The sequence below is a fragment of the Protopterus annectens genome, chromosome 13.part0, assembly GCF_019279795.1.
Source record: "Protopterus annectens isolate FY-2018-M chromosome 13.part0, PAN1.0, whole genome shotgun sequence".
Lineage (NCBI taxonomy): Eukaryota > Metazoa > Chordata > Ceratodontiformes > Protopteridae > Protopterus > Protopterus annectens.
The window spans coordinates 346029893-346041470 of record NC_056747.1 but is presented as its reverse complement, the minus strand read 5'-3'; the positions used below and the strand labels follow the sequence as shown (position 1 = coordinate 346041470).

General features: G+C 36.8%; 1 protein-coding gene across 1 annotated transcript in view; it reads right to left on the bottom strand.

Moving 5' to 3' along the window:
• Positions 1 to 11578, bottom strand: part of MED12 (mediator complex subunit 12) — a 4088267-nt gene that overhangs the window by 3170532 nt on the left and 906157 nt on the right. The gene's annotated exons all lie outside the window — the stretch shown is intronic.

Below are 11578 nucleotides of genomic sequence, written 5' to 3'. Positions count from 1 at the left end.
ATTTTGTTTAAAGAATTAAATGGAAAATGGCAAAATAATTTTACAGTGGCCCTTAATCAGTTGAAGCTGCAGAGAGTAGTAGATTCAACTATTAATTTGCAAACTCTTAAGTGTCCTTCATGCAAGCCAATGAATTATTCCTCCTTTGATTAGCAGATGGCCTAACAAATGGCAACAAGAGTATAACTATTCAGCTTTAGTAAGTAAGATACTCTATAAGAAAATATTAATACAAATGCAGTTATTGACATGACTGGTTGACATTCTAGAGTCACCCACCCACAAAGTTGAAATAAATTCATTCCCACTATGTAGTTTACTAAAAAAAGGTAAATGCCAGTCAGTGGCATATCTAGGTTTCATTCCTTGCCAAGGTACAGCAACTTGATGGCAAGTGATACCATGCATACTAACCTGCTCATATCACTTTGAAAGCCTAATATTTGCTTGATAATTACCATGCTAATCTAAGAACATATGTGTTTGCCATTTTGCAAGCAGTTTCTAATCGGTGAGTCTCCTCTGTAGTACACTTGGCTACTTTATGCTGGCTCTGTGAATCTACGTCAGTGGTTCATGTTTGAGCAGCTGTCTTGGCAGATGAAAAGGAAAGGGGACAGAGTGAATGACAAACACTAGCTGGCTGACTGCATATGTAGGAAGCCTGTTCAGCTGCAGTGCAGACACACAGAGGAGGCTAGCTGTTGCAACAAGGCAGCATGAAGGGATGTGGACAAGCACCCAACAAGCATCAGTTTTCAGTGATGTAGTCATGGATTGCATACACAACCTATGCAGGAGTCTGTTGCTTGGACTGGGAATGTCCCATTTGCACAGGCTGACACAAGATAGCTCACAGGCCAAGGATGATCACAATGCCTTCTTCAGCTATGCCCAAAACCTTAAAGATAATATGAAGTAGTGTGCTTAAATGGTGGTGAAATCCCCTCCGGCGTACTTCCCCCAACTGTTAGCAGAGACCAGGTGCTGACAGCACTCACTAAAGACAAGAACACCACCTTTGTGGGTCCCAGCAACATCCCCAGTTGCCTCTTGAACAGCCTAAAACATAACCTTGGGACCTCATGAGCCACCCTTCAACTACACCCTTGAAAAAGGCTATATTGCAAATGAATGGAGGACCACAAGAGTCATTCCCCTCCACGAGGGCAGGCCATCACCTGACCCAGTGAACTACTTATCCATCAGTCTAAAAAGCCTAATACATAAAGCCATGAAATGAATTATCATGGTAATGATAAACAAGGGCATTGACAACCTTCAGACAGTGGACTCGTCCCAATTTGTATTTGTTAAGCGAAGGCTGTGCCTACTTGACCTGATAGATTTCTTTGAAAGGGTCACCAAGGCAATTGACAAAGGTAAAACACTACATAATGTATATCTTGACCTGACCAAGGCATTCAATACAATACCCCACTCAAGCATTGTTGACAAGCTTTCTGAGCTAGGCATAAATCCCTTCATAACTCAATGGATCACCATCTGGCTCACAGATGGGACACAAGAAGTCAGGATTGGTGAGACTATCTCCACCAAGAGACTGGTCACCAGAGGAGTACCACAGGGTTCTGCACTGGGCCTGCTCCTGTTTGGCATATACTTCTTAAGAGAAGGCTAACAGTCAAGGCCTCTGGCTCACCAACTTTGCAGATGACTGTAAACTGGGAGATCACAAAAATGACTGGTGCCAAAATCATGGCCTAGAATTCATGCAAATAAATGCATCATAATGCCCTTTTGGAATCTGTCAACCCAAGTTAATTACTCCATCAATAACATACCCCTAATAATTAAACCAGTAGTGAGGGACCTGGGAACATATTTAGACAGCAATCTGGCCTTTCACCAACACATAGCTAAGATAATAAGACAGATAATTTGATGTAGCTGAACATATAGCTAAGGGTATGCCATCCAGGTCCAAGGAAGTTATAGTTCCACTCTACTCAACCCTTAACATGCCTATCATTGAGTACAATGTCCCTTTGGCATGTAAGCAGACACTTGCAACAGTTCGAACACCCACAAACGTTTCTCACCAGGAGAATTCAGAGCATGAATACCCTGTCCTACACTGATGCCTAAAGGCTCTGCCACTGTACTCAGTCTCCTACATACTGCTGAGAAGGGATCTTTGCCTGACATACAGGGCTTCCTCAGACTTACCCTTGATGGATCTGTTGCACATATGCAAAACATACAGCACCAAAACAATAGATCCAGGCATCAGAACATCACTTGTGACATAAACAGAACAAACTGGAAAGATAGATGTGTCCCAAGGGATCTTCAAGATATAGAATTGGCTTGTCATCCATGTAAAACTGACCCTTTCCAAATGAAAAATTGACAGTTGGATGGGAAATCATAAATGTACCCCACAATCTAGCCCCTATGTCCGTTATGGACAAAGATTGTCAATAGGAAAAGTATTATCCCAACTAACATCCCCCCACAAATCCTTAGTTAACTCCCTAAGGACATGACCCCCAGTATGGACGCCCATGATACTCGGGATCCAAATGCTTAGGGGTGAGTCTCTAGGCTTGTAAGGGCCCTAGTGGTCATTAATCTAGTAACAACCTATGAACCTAAGTAACCTGATAGATAGCAAACTGCCTCACAAATACAACCCAGAAATTTCAGATGAGTGGCTATATCTCCTCTAAAAAATCTGACACCAGTGGAGTATCACAGAGCTCTCCCCAAATCTTTTTATTACTGCTACAGATGGTAACCCACTACCACTAGTAACAGAACAGAGGTACCTTGGGATCTTTTTTTACTGACAGTGCAGACTACAGGAGCAACATATGGTAAAACAGCACAGACACTGATACACTAAGGTAGCCTGTACTGTATGCGCGTGCCTGTGTGTGTGTGTGTGTGTGTGTGTGTGTGTGTGTGTGTGTGTGTGTGCGTGTGTGTCTGTGTGTGTGTGTGTGTGTGTATTTGAGCAAATATGTGATATCTGTTGAAAGAGATAATGGGACCACATAGAGCTCAAGTCTTGGATGTTCCCAGCCCACCTCTGAAAAATTATTCAGCCATGACTGGGTAGAATGATTATTTTTGCAGGCAACACAGACCTGTAAGATATGTGGAAAGAAAGACGATAAACAGGAGTAGTCTAGAAGAAATCCACATTTGACTGAGCAGAAGTGCACACCAGGAGCATGGGTGAGGATGCAGATCAGTACATGGGAAAAACACTGCATCACATCCTACGACCACAAGCCTATATATATATATATATATATATATATATATATATATATATATATATATATATATATATGTATATATATATATATATATCTATATATATATATATATATGTATATATATATATATATATATATATATATATATATATATATATATATATATATATATACACAGCAAAGTCTGCAGGTACATCATGGGCTGTATCCATGGTGTCATCACTGGGCATGTATTTGTGGACTCTGCCATCAATGGAGACTAACCCCACCAGATGTTACAGTTAAAGCTACTGCTTGGCTGATGTGCAGGTGTAGAGTATGGGTGGTCGCTTGTGTCTAGACAAAGACCATAGGTACATGCTCATGTATAACGGCAGGCCAATGCCACCTAAAGACCAGGATCACAGGGCACAGCCCTACATATCTGTCACATATGATAATGGCTATCAATATATCTAGACACAGCCTTAGGCTATGAGTAGGCCACACAGGGAAACTATGTCAAGGTCACATGTTGGAACGTCATCCATAGGTTCATAGGTTCATACTAGGCTATCTGCCCAAGGGCATTTATAAGCCTAGCCCAGAGTTTTGTGGCTTTCACCACCCCTTTAGTCTGAAGGAAACTATGCCCATTATTTTGCTGTGCCTCTGTCAAGCAGTGACACTGAGGTAATCCCTGGGGTATATTTGTGATCTCCCATCCATTGGTCAAGATTTCTCTTGAACAAGGCCAGCGAGGTGCTCTGCCTCACATGTACCGGGATTTTGTTCCACAGCATAGGGAGTCTCTGGGTGATGAATCTGTCCCTCCAACACGTCCTATTAATAACCGTGTCCAGGTTTAAGTCTCCCGCCCTTGTAGTTTTGAGGGATCTAGATTTTTTGAGGTGAAGCATGTTCATCAATTCTGGGTTGGACATGGCCTTGTATGTCAGGCACAGGTCACCTCTGAGCAAACGGTAAGCGACTGAATAGAGCTGGAGTTCCTTCAGTCGGGCAGCATAAGACATATTTTTGAGGCCGTTTATCCTTTTGGTGAGGAACTTTTGTACAAAGTGATGTGCATGTAGTGCAGTCTCAGTGGCCATCCTATAACTGACATGGTCTCAATGGCCATCACACAAATCACAAGGCAATCATGGTCATGCAATTCCAATACTTTGCATCTAGTTTTGATGGCACTGCCATCTGATGAAGACAGCAAGATGACTGTAAACAGACAGTATGTAAACCCTCATTTGACCAATGGCCTATCTCATATTATTGGGTAGCATGGCTACGCTTAAAAAGGCCCTTTAGAGTAGTTTGCCTACTATTGTACTATGATACTATGATCATGCTCCTGAAAGACAGCATGCAGCTTAAAAAGATAGCATCAGGCATTAAAGGGAACAATAATGTATAAGCATAAGATAAACGCAGGATGGCTCAGAGATCATGTGGTGACTTTTTTGTCCATGAGTTACAAATGTGTGGATGGCTTCCCACGGGATGCTGTGAAACAAAAAGCTGTGGATGAATGCCAGAATACATGAGATACCAAAACAACTGGTCTAATAGGATATACGAAGATGTTGTATAGCAGTTCACGATAAACTGTACATTACCTAAGAGCCAATGTAATGGGCAGATTTAGGTAGGATATGGAATCCTTGGTGCAAACAAACTGCATTTTTATACATAGGATATACAGCCGCAGTAAATTTACGCCAGTCATACTATTTAATAGTGATGTCAAGGGCATTTTCCTGCATGGTTTATTCAATGTAAGCAGCTATCCTTTCCTGAGCAGATTTATTATGATGTTAACATGGCTGCCTCTAAGAGCAGAGGTACTTTAACATATGTACAGAGCTACAGACTTTGCAAGAGGCAGCTGAGTGAAGCTGCCAAAACTGACTGCAGTAATGTCTTATTGTACAAGACAGCAAGTCAAGTATTCTAGTATCTATATGAGTACACTTATAACAGTGGCAATAAACTCATTAATCTAAACCACTTCATTGGTTGCAGTCTACATGCCTGGAAAATAGTCATTGTAATGCTGTTACACAAGGATAGCCCAATCATAGACCTGGTAAACACAGACTGATTAGTCTCACTAGCTTCATACTTAAAACTATGAATATATTACCTCAGATCTCCTCAGTCTGGATGTTGAAAATCTCCTAAATGGGGAGCCTCATCAGTTTTGGATTTGTCAAAAGAAAGTCCTGCCCTTTAAACTCATTAATTTCTTTGAAAAAAATCACCAAAGCATTGAATAGTGGTTATGCAATACATATGATGCATTTGGACCCTGCTAATGCTTTTGACACTATTGCCCATGCAGGTATTAATGACAAACTTGTAAATATGAATATAAATCATTATGTAGTACAGTGGATAGTAACTTGGTTGTCAGAAAGAACCCATGTGGCTAGAAGTCATGTGTGCCACTTCTGAAAGAAAACAAATTGTGTGCCACAACTAAATCCTTTATATCCAATGATGGCAAGAATGAAAACCATAATAAAGGAAAGAAATTTAGTCTTATTCTTCAACTTTGCTTTTTCATGTATCATTTAAGCATATCCTGACTTATCATGGCCTCCCTGGAATAAATAAAGTAAGCTGGTGTTGGAGGGGGGGTGCTAGGCACCAAGAGGCCATGGGGTTATAGATACTTTGGGGAGCATTTTAGAACTTTCCCCCCCAATCTTTTGATCCATTGCTGGTTTCAACATAAATTATGCTACAGAAAATGACTTTTCAATACTACTTTTTCATTTCATTTCAAGGAAGAAATAATTTATACCCAAGTTTTAATGCTCAAAGCTGACCAAACACCAGTTCACAATGAAATAAGAAGACACATGCTTTATTAGGCCCATCATTGAGAACTATCCCCCACTGGCACATATCTCACAAAGTATTGAAAGCAACTCAAAATAATTTAATGTGTTCTTAACAAAAAAGATCTCATGCCTCAGTACCCCTAGATACACTGATAGAGTAAAAAACGTGTTCCTCTACAAAGTGTATTACAAATTCCTAACAGGGTCATATCCACACAAATTCCCATGCTACGAATGACTCAGCACTCTAAGAACACCTTCATCACAATAAAACTAGTTGTAAACACCAATACATCCAAGTACTCCAGTTGCTTTCCAGGGTCAATAAAGGCCACCTCTTTTGAATATCCTTCACTTTTTATTACACAAAAGCACACACTGAAATCATAAAATACACTGCATCAATGGACTTAGCGCTTTCATTTCCTAATCCAGCAACACCATCAGAGTCAACTTTTTCTTTCCACTTTGCCATTTAAATAGACCCAACACCTACATCATTGGTCATAAATTAATTGAACTTCCTTTTTTAAAAAAACTCTTAAACTTTACTTAAAAACACTTTACATATTTTATTTTTATATATTAACACCTTGTGTAATATAAAATAACCTACAAATATATAAAAATTATATAATATATATATATAAACATATATGTAAAAATATATATATATATAGTCAAGTTATACACACACATATATAAAATGAATACATGTAATAAAGAGTTCAAAATTTTTTTTATAGAATTCCATACTTAGTGTTATATTTATTTATTATTGATTTTATTAGTTTAATATCTGTTTGTTCTAATTTTAAGTGCTGGCACTAGTGAAATGTGGTCATTGAGCTCCGGTGGGTTACAAGCATCTAGCTGCAACTGTCATATTAACTCCCTTATTTCCAGTTGTGCTTCCCACTCCCAACCTCTTTCATTTATTTTAACCTGCTCAATGACCCAAAACTTAAAATCAGCTTGAAGACATGTTACTGTATGTCTATAAAGGGCATTAGTTTCTTTCTTTCTATGAATGTCGTACATGTGCTCATATACCCTCTCTTTCAAACTCCACTCTGTCTTCCCTGTATAATATGAACCACATGTTATGCATTTTCCTAAATAAATTATACCCTTCGACTGACAATTATAATATCCCTTTGGGTAGAATGACATATTAATACACTCTAATTCTAAAGTCTCTTGGTTATATACAAAAGGACATTGTGGACATCTGCTGCATTTATACGTATCTACCTTAGTCTTACTTTCATTTTCCTGTCCTTTTTCAAGTCCTTTTTCAAAAATTTCTTTCAAGTTCCTATTTTTCCTATACCCAAATTTCACATTTTTAGAGAAAATGTTTAAACTATTAGGCATTGCTGAGAATAAGGTCCAGTTTTTATGTATGATGTTATTTATTCCCCCTGTGTCTTGATTGTAAGTTAACACCATATAAATATCTTCCATCTCATTTTTCTCATCTTTCTTTTCCTTTTGATGGTTTCCTGATAGTTCTAAACCATTATTTTGTCCATTCATTAATAACGGTATATATTTCTTATTCCATCCTTTCAGTACTTCTTCCTTAATACTTTCTATAATCTCCATAGGGTAACCCCTTTCTTGAAATAAACTTTGTAAATAGTCTAATTCTACCTTAGTATCCTCTTCTTCAGATGTCATACATATCGCTCTAATCATTTGACCTTTATTATGTTCCATTTATTATTTATTTTTTATTTCAGTTTGATTACCGGGAAGGTCCACTGGGCTTGGGGGCCCATTTTCAGTGGAGGCCCGCGGAGAAAAGCTCCACAGGAAACAACAATTTTAATTACATGAAAAATTCAAACACAGTTTGCATTGCAAATAACAGGTTGTTACAAATATCAAAAAATACTAACAATTTCTATTATGTTCAGGAAGAAAAAAACAGGCATATAGTATAAAAAACAAGAATTTACTGTTTAGTTACCTTTTCAATCAATATTTTAAAAGAGGATAGGAAGGTAAAGAGGTTAGCCTGGAGAGAAGGGGGAAGATAGCTTGAGAGGTGTGGGCTGAAGAGTGCATTTGCATATCCTATTTAGACTGAGGTAAGAATGAAGTTGGGTTTTGAAGTTATTTAGGTTGTTGCAGGTTTTTGTTTAATAGGATGATTACTACTATAGTATAGATATGAATTTGAAAAAAAAAATCTCTTTTCTATACAATTTAGACTTAAATTTGTTGTTAACATTATCTTTCAGAATAGTGGCATCTAAAAAGTTCACATGTTCTTCCCATACTTCATATATAAATTCTAAAATCTCTGTAGAATAATTAATATAACTTACAAAATTATCTATTTCTTCTCTAGGTCCCTTCCAAACCAAACATATATCGTCCAAGAATCTAAAATATGCTTTAATAAACTGGTTATATCTAGAATTAAAAATAAAATGTTTGTCCCAGTATAATAATACTATATCAGCCACTATAGGGACACATGCTGCACCCATCGGTATTCCATCTATCTGGTGGTATAACTCTACTTGAAAGTATATAAAGTTGTTTTTCATTGCCAATTCTACATTTTCTAATATAAGTTAAATTCTCTACCATCAATAAATTCAAATTCTATCATCATTTCTTCCTGCCATTTTAACCCCAATTCATGTGGAATTACAGAAAATAAGTCTTTCACATCCACTGTAATAAACTTATATTCCACATCATATGTTAGTTCTGCCATCTTTGTAAGGAAGTCCCATGAGTCTATAAGAATACGCGGATAGAATTTGTGGAAAACTAGTTGTAAACCTATACTGTCACATCAACAATACCTGATGGCATAACAAGTACCTTACCCAATGCATTCCACATTTGTAAAACAGGTTGACGTTAAATATTAAGCAAGTACTTATCTTGCAACCTTTAAAACCAGTATGGATAACTACAAGAATTCAGGACAAAATTAGTTTCATTCCTTAAACCTGCTTACTCTCCCTTCTTCACTTACTTCCTTACTTCTGTCAAATTCTCTTCCCTGACTATCTTTCGAAATATACCATAAGCCTGTTTTTCCCTCACTTTATATTGCAATTCCTGTTTGTATTACACTAACTTGTCTTTAATTTCTCTACAAACTGTCTAAAATTTCTCTACATATTAAATGACTGTCATATAACTTGTATTGATTCTTAACTGTTTTTATTTTATCACTAATTTGTTGTAATTATTTAAAGTGCAGATGTTTTTGTTTTATTTTTGAAGATTGTAAAATCATTGTTCTTAAAAAGTTTCTCTGCAGGTCTCCTCTGAAAATGGGCTTCTACCCAGTCGGACTTCGGTAATCAAATGCCAATCAATAAATAAATAAATAAAACCAACAAATTGATTTTTTTGAAAATGGGTTGTTTGCCCCTACCAGAAGAAAAGCAATCATTCTTTTCTTCCAGTCTTTTGTGGATGAAATCAGAGTTTCATTTTTCTGAACTTACTATATGTACAAGCAGGGAAAACCACAAAATGGAGTCTGGGTATGTTATGTACTGCCTGGTTACCATACAAACAAACAAACAAACAAGCAAACAAACAAACAAAAATGTATTATGTAGGTCAGATGTAGTTCATAATCATAGCTCTCAACCTCCTTGCTCCAAAATGAGGAACACTAACCTTCATAATGTGGAACAAATGAGCAAAATGTGGAACACACACTCTTAATTTACTAATAACTTCAACCAGGAAGGTCATAGGATGATTAAACTATGCTGTTTTTACTTATAAATATGATCTTTTAATGAATTAATATGATTCATTTCTACTTACCATGAATATCAGTTAAAAAAGACTAACATTGATGGTGTGATGCAGCTTTTCAATTTGGAATTTTGAGGAACATGAACTTTTTAAGAACCCAAATAAGGTACGTCCCTCGTAATGAGGTACACTTGAGAGGTATGTTCATAATACATTTTTTTCAGCCAGTTTAGATCTAAATCATTTAATCACAAATCATCTTCATACCCAAATCTGTCGCAGCATAGGCCACAGCTGTAGAAAATAATCTCATTTAAATGACAAAGAAGAACATTCATAAGTGATAATCTTTAAATGTGTCTAGACTGGTCCCTGTTTAATACAAAGGCAAGCTGTTAGCACATCATTTGAGCTTGCATCTACCATCACCACCGGTTGCAACAAACACAAAAAGGCAGTCATTGGTGGGGGAATTCACAGCAGGGTTTCTCTGAAGGCAATAAATGCCTTTAGTAATCCTCATCCATCTTGTTATTGAAGCTTTGTTAATAAATATTTAATTAATTGTGCGTGTGTGTGTGTGTGTGTGTGTGTGTGTGTGTGTGTGTGTGTGTGTGTATGTGTACATGTATGTATTTAATTTATTTACTGAAACTAAAAAATTAATTCACGTTCAGTCATAAACCATAAAGGTCCAAAACACATGCCCACATTTACCTCTCATCCCTCCTGAATTTGGGGAAACACCTCTAATTTGTTCTCAAAATTTTGTTCCATCTCTTCTAAATTTGGGAATTATTTTGAGTTAATAGCACCAGTAAGAGTATCTTATATGGCGGCTTTTCCCTAATTATTTTTTGTTTTGATTTGACACATACATACACACACAACATACAGTGTTCAAATGCATGTGCAGCTATTTACTACATTAGAGAAGTGGGCAACTTTGTCTCTTTTTTATGGCACAAAGTTTTACAGAACAAAATCATGTTTATTACAGTCCTTTGCAAAAGCTGTTTACAAATAAAAAAATGAGTACACTGAACAAAACAAAATGAGCAACAACACACACACACACACACACACACACACACACACACACACACACACACACACACACACACACACACACACTCAAAAATAATAACAATTAGCATCATCATAAAGCATGTCATGAATGAAGATCCCTAACCCTAAAATAATTGCCCACCCAACACTAAAGTCCTAATTGCTCCTTTTATCTGCATTCCACTTGCACTCCCATTCTGGATCATTCCCTAAACCTAATACATCTCCTGCTCGCTATGGTTCAGTAAACCTAAAATTCCCATCAACTCCCTAACCCTAATGATCTTATCACTCCCTAAACCCCTAATTTAATGTTTTTTTTTTAACACACTTTAATGAAAGCGCTTTTTCGGTGAAAGCGCTTTTGTTAAAGTGTGTTTGGTGATTGTGGATTTGGACTATTGAACTTTTGTTCAATAGTCCTAGATCCATATATATATATATATATATATATATATATATATATATATATATATATATATATATCTACTATAGTTTATCGAAGTTTCAAAACTTCGCAGACCATAAAGCCGAGGTCATATGATCAATGTTTTGAAACTTCAAAATAAAAATAAAAACCACAAAAAGTAAACAAAATACATTATACTTACCTTTCACACCCCACACCCCCTGCTACTTAAGTATATCAACTCCAAGATCTCACTACAGTGAGGAAAA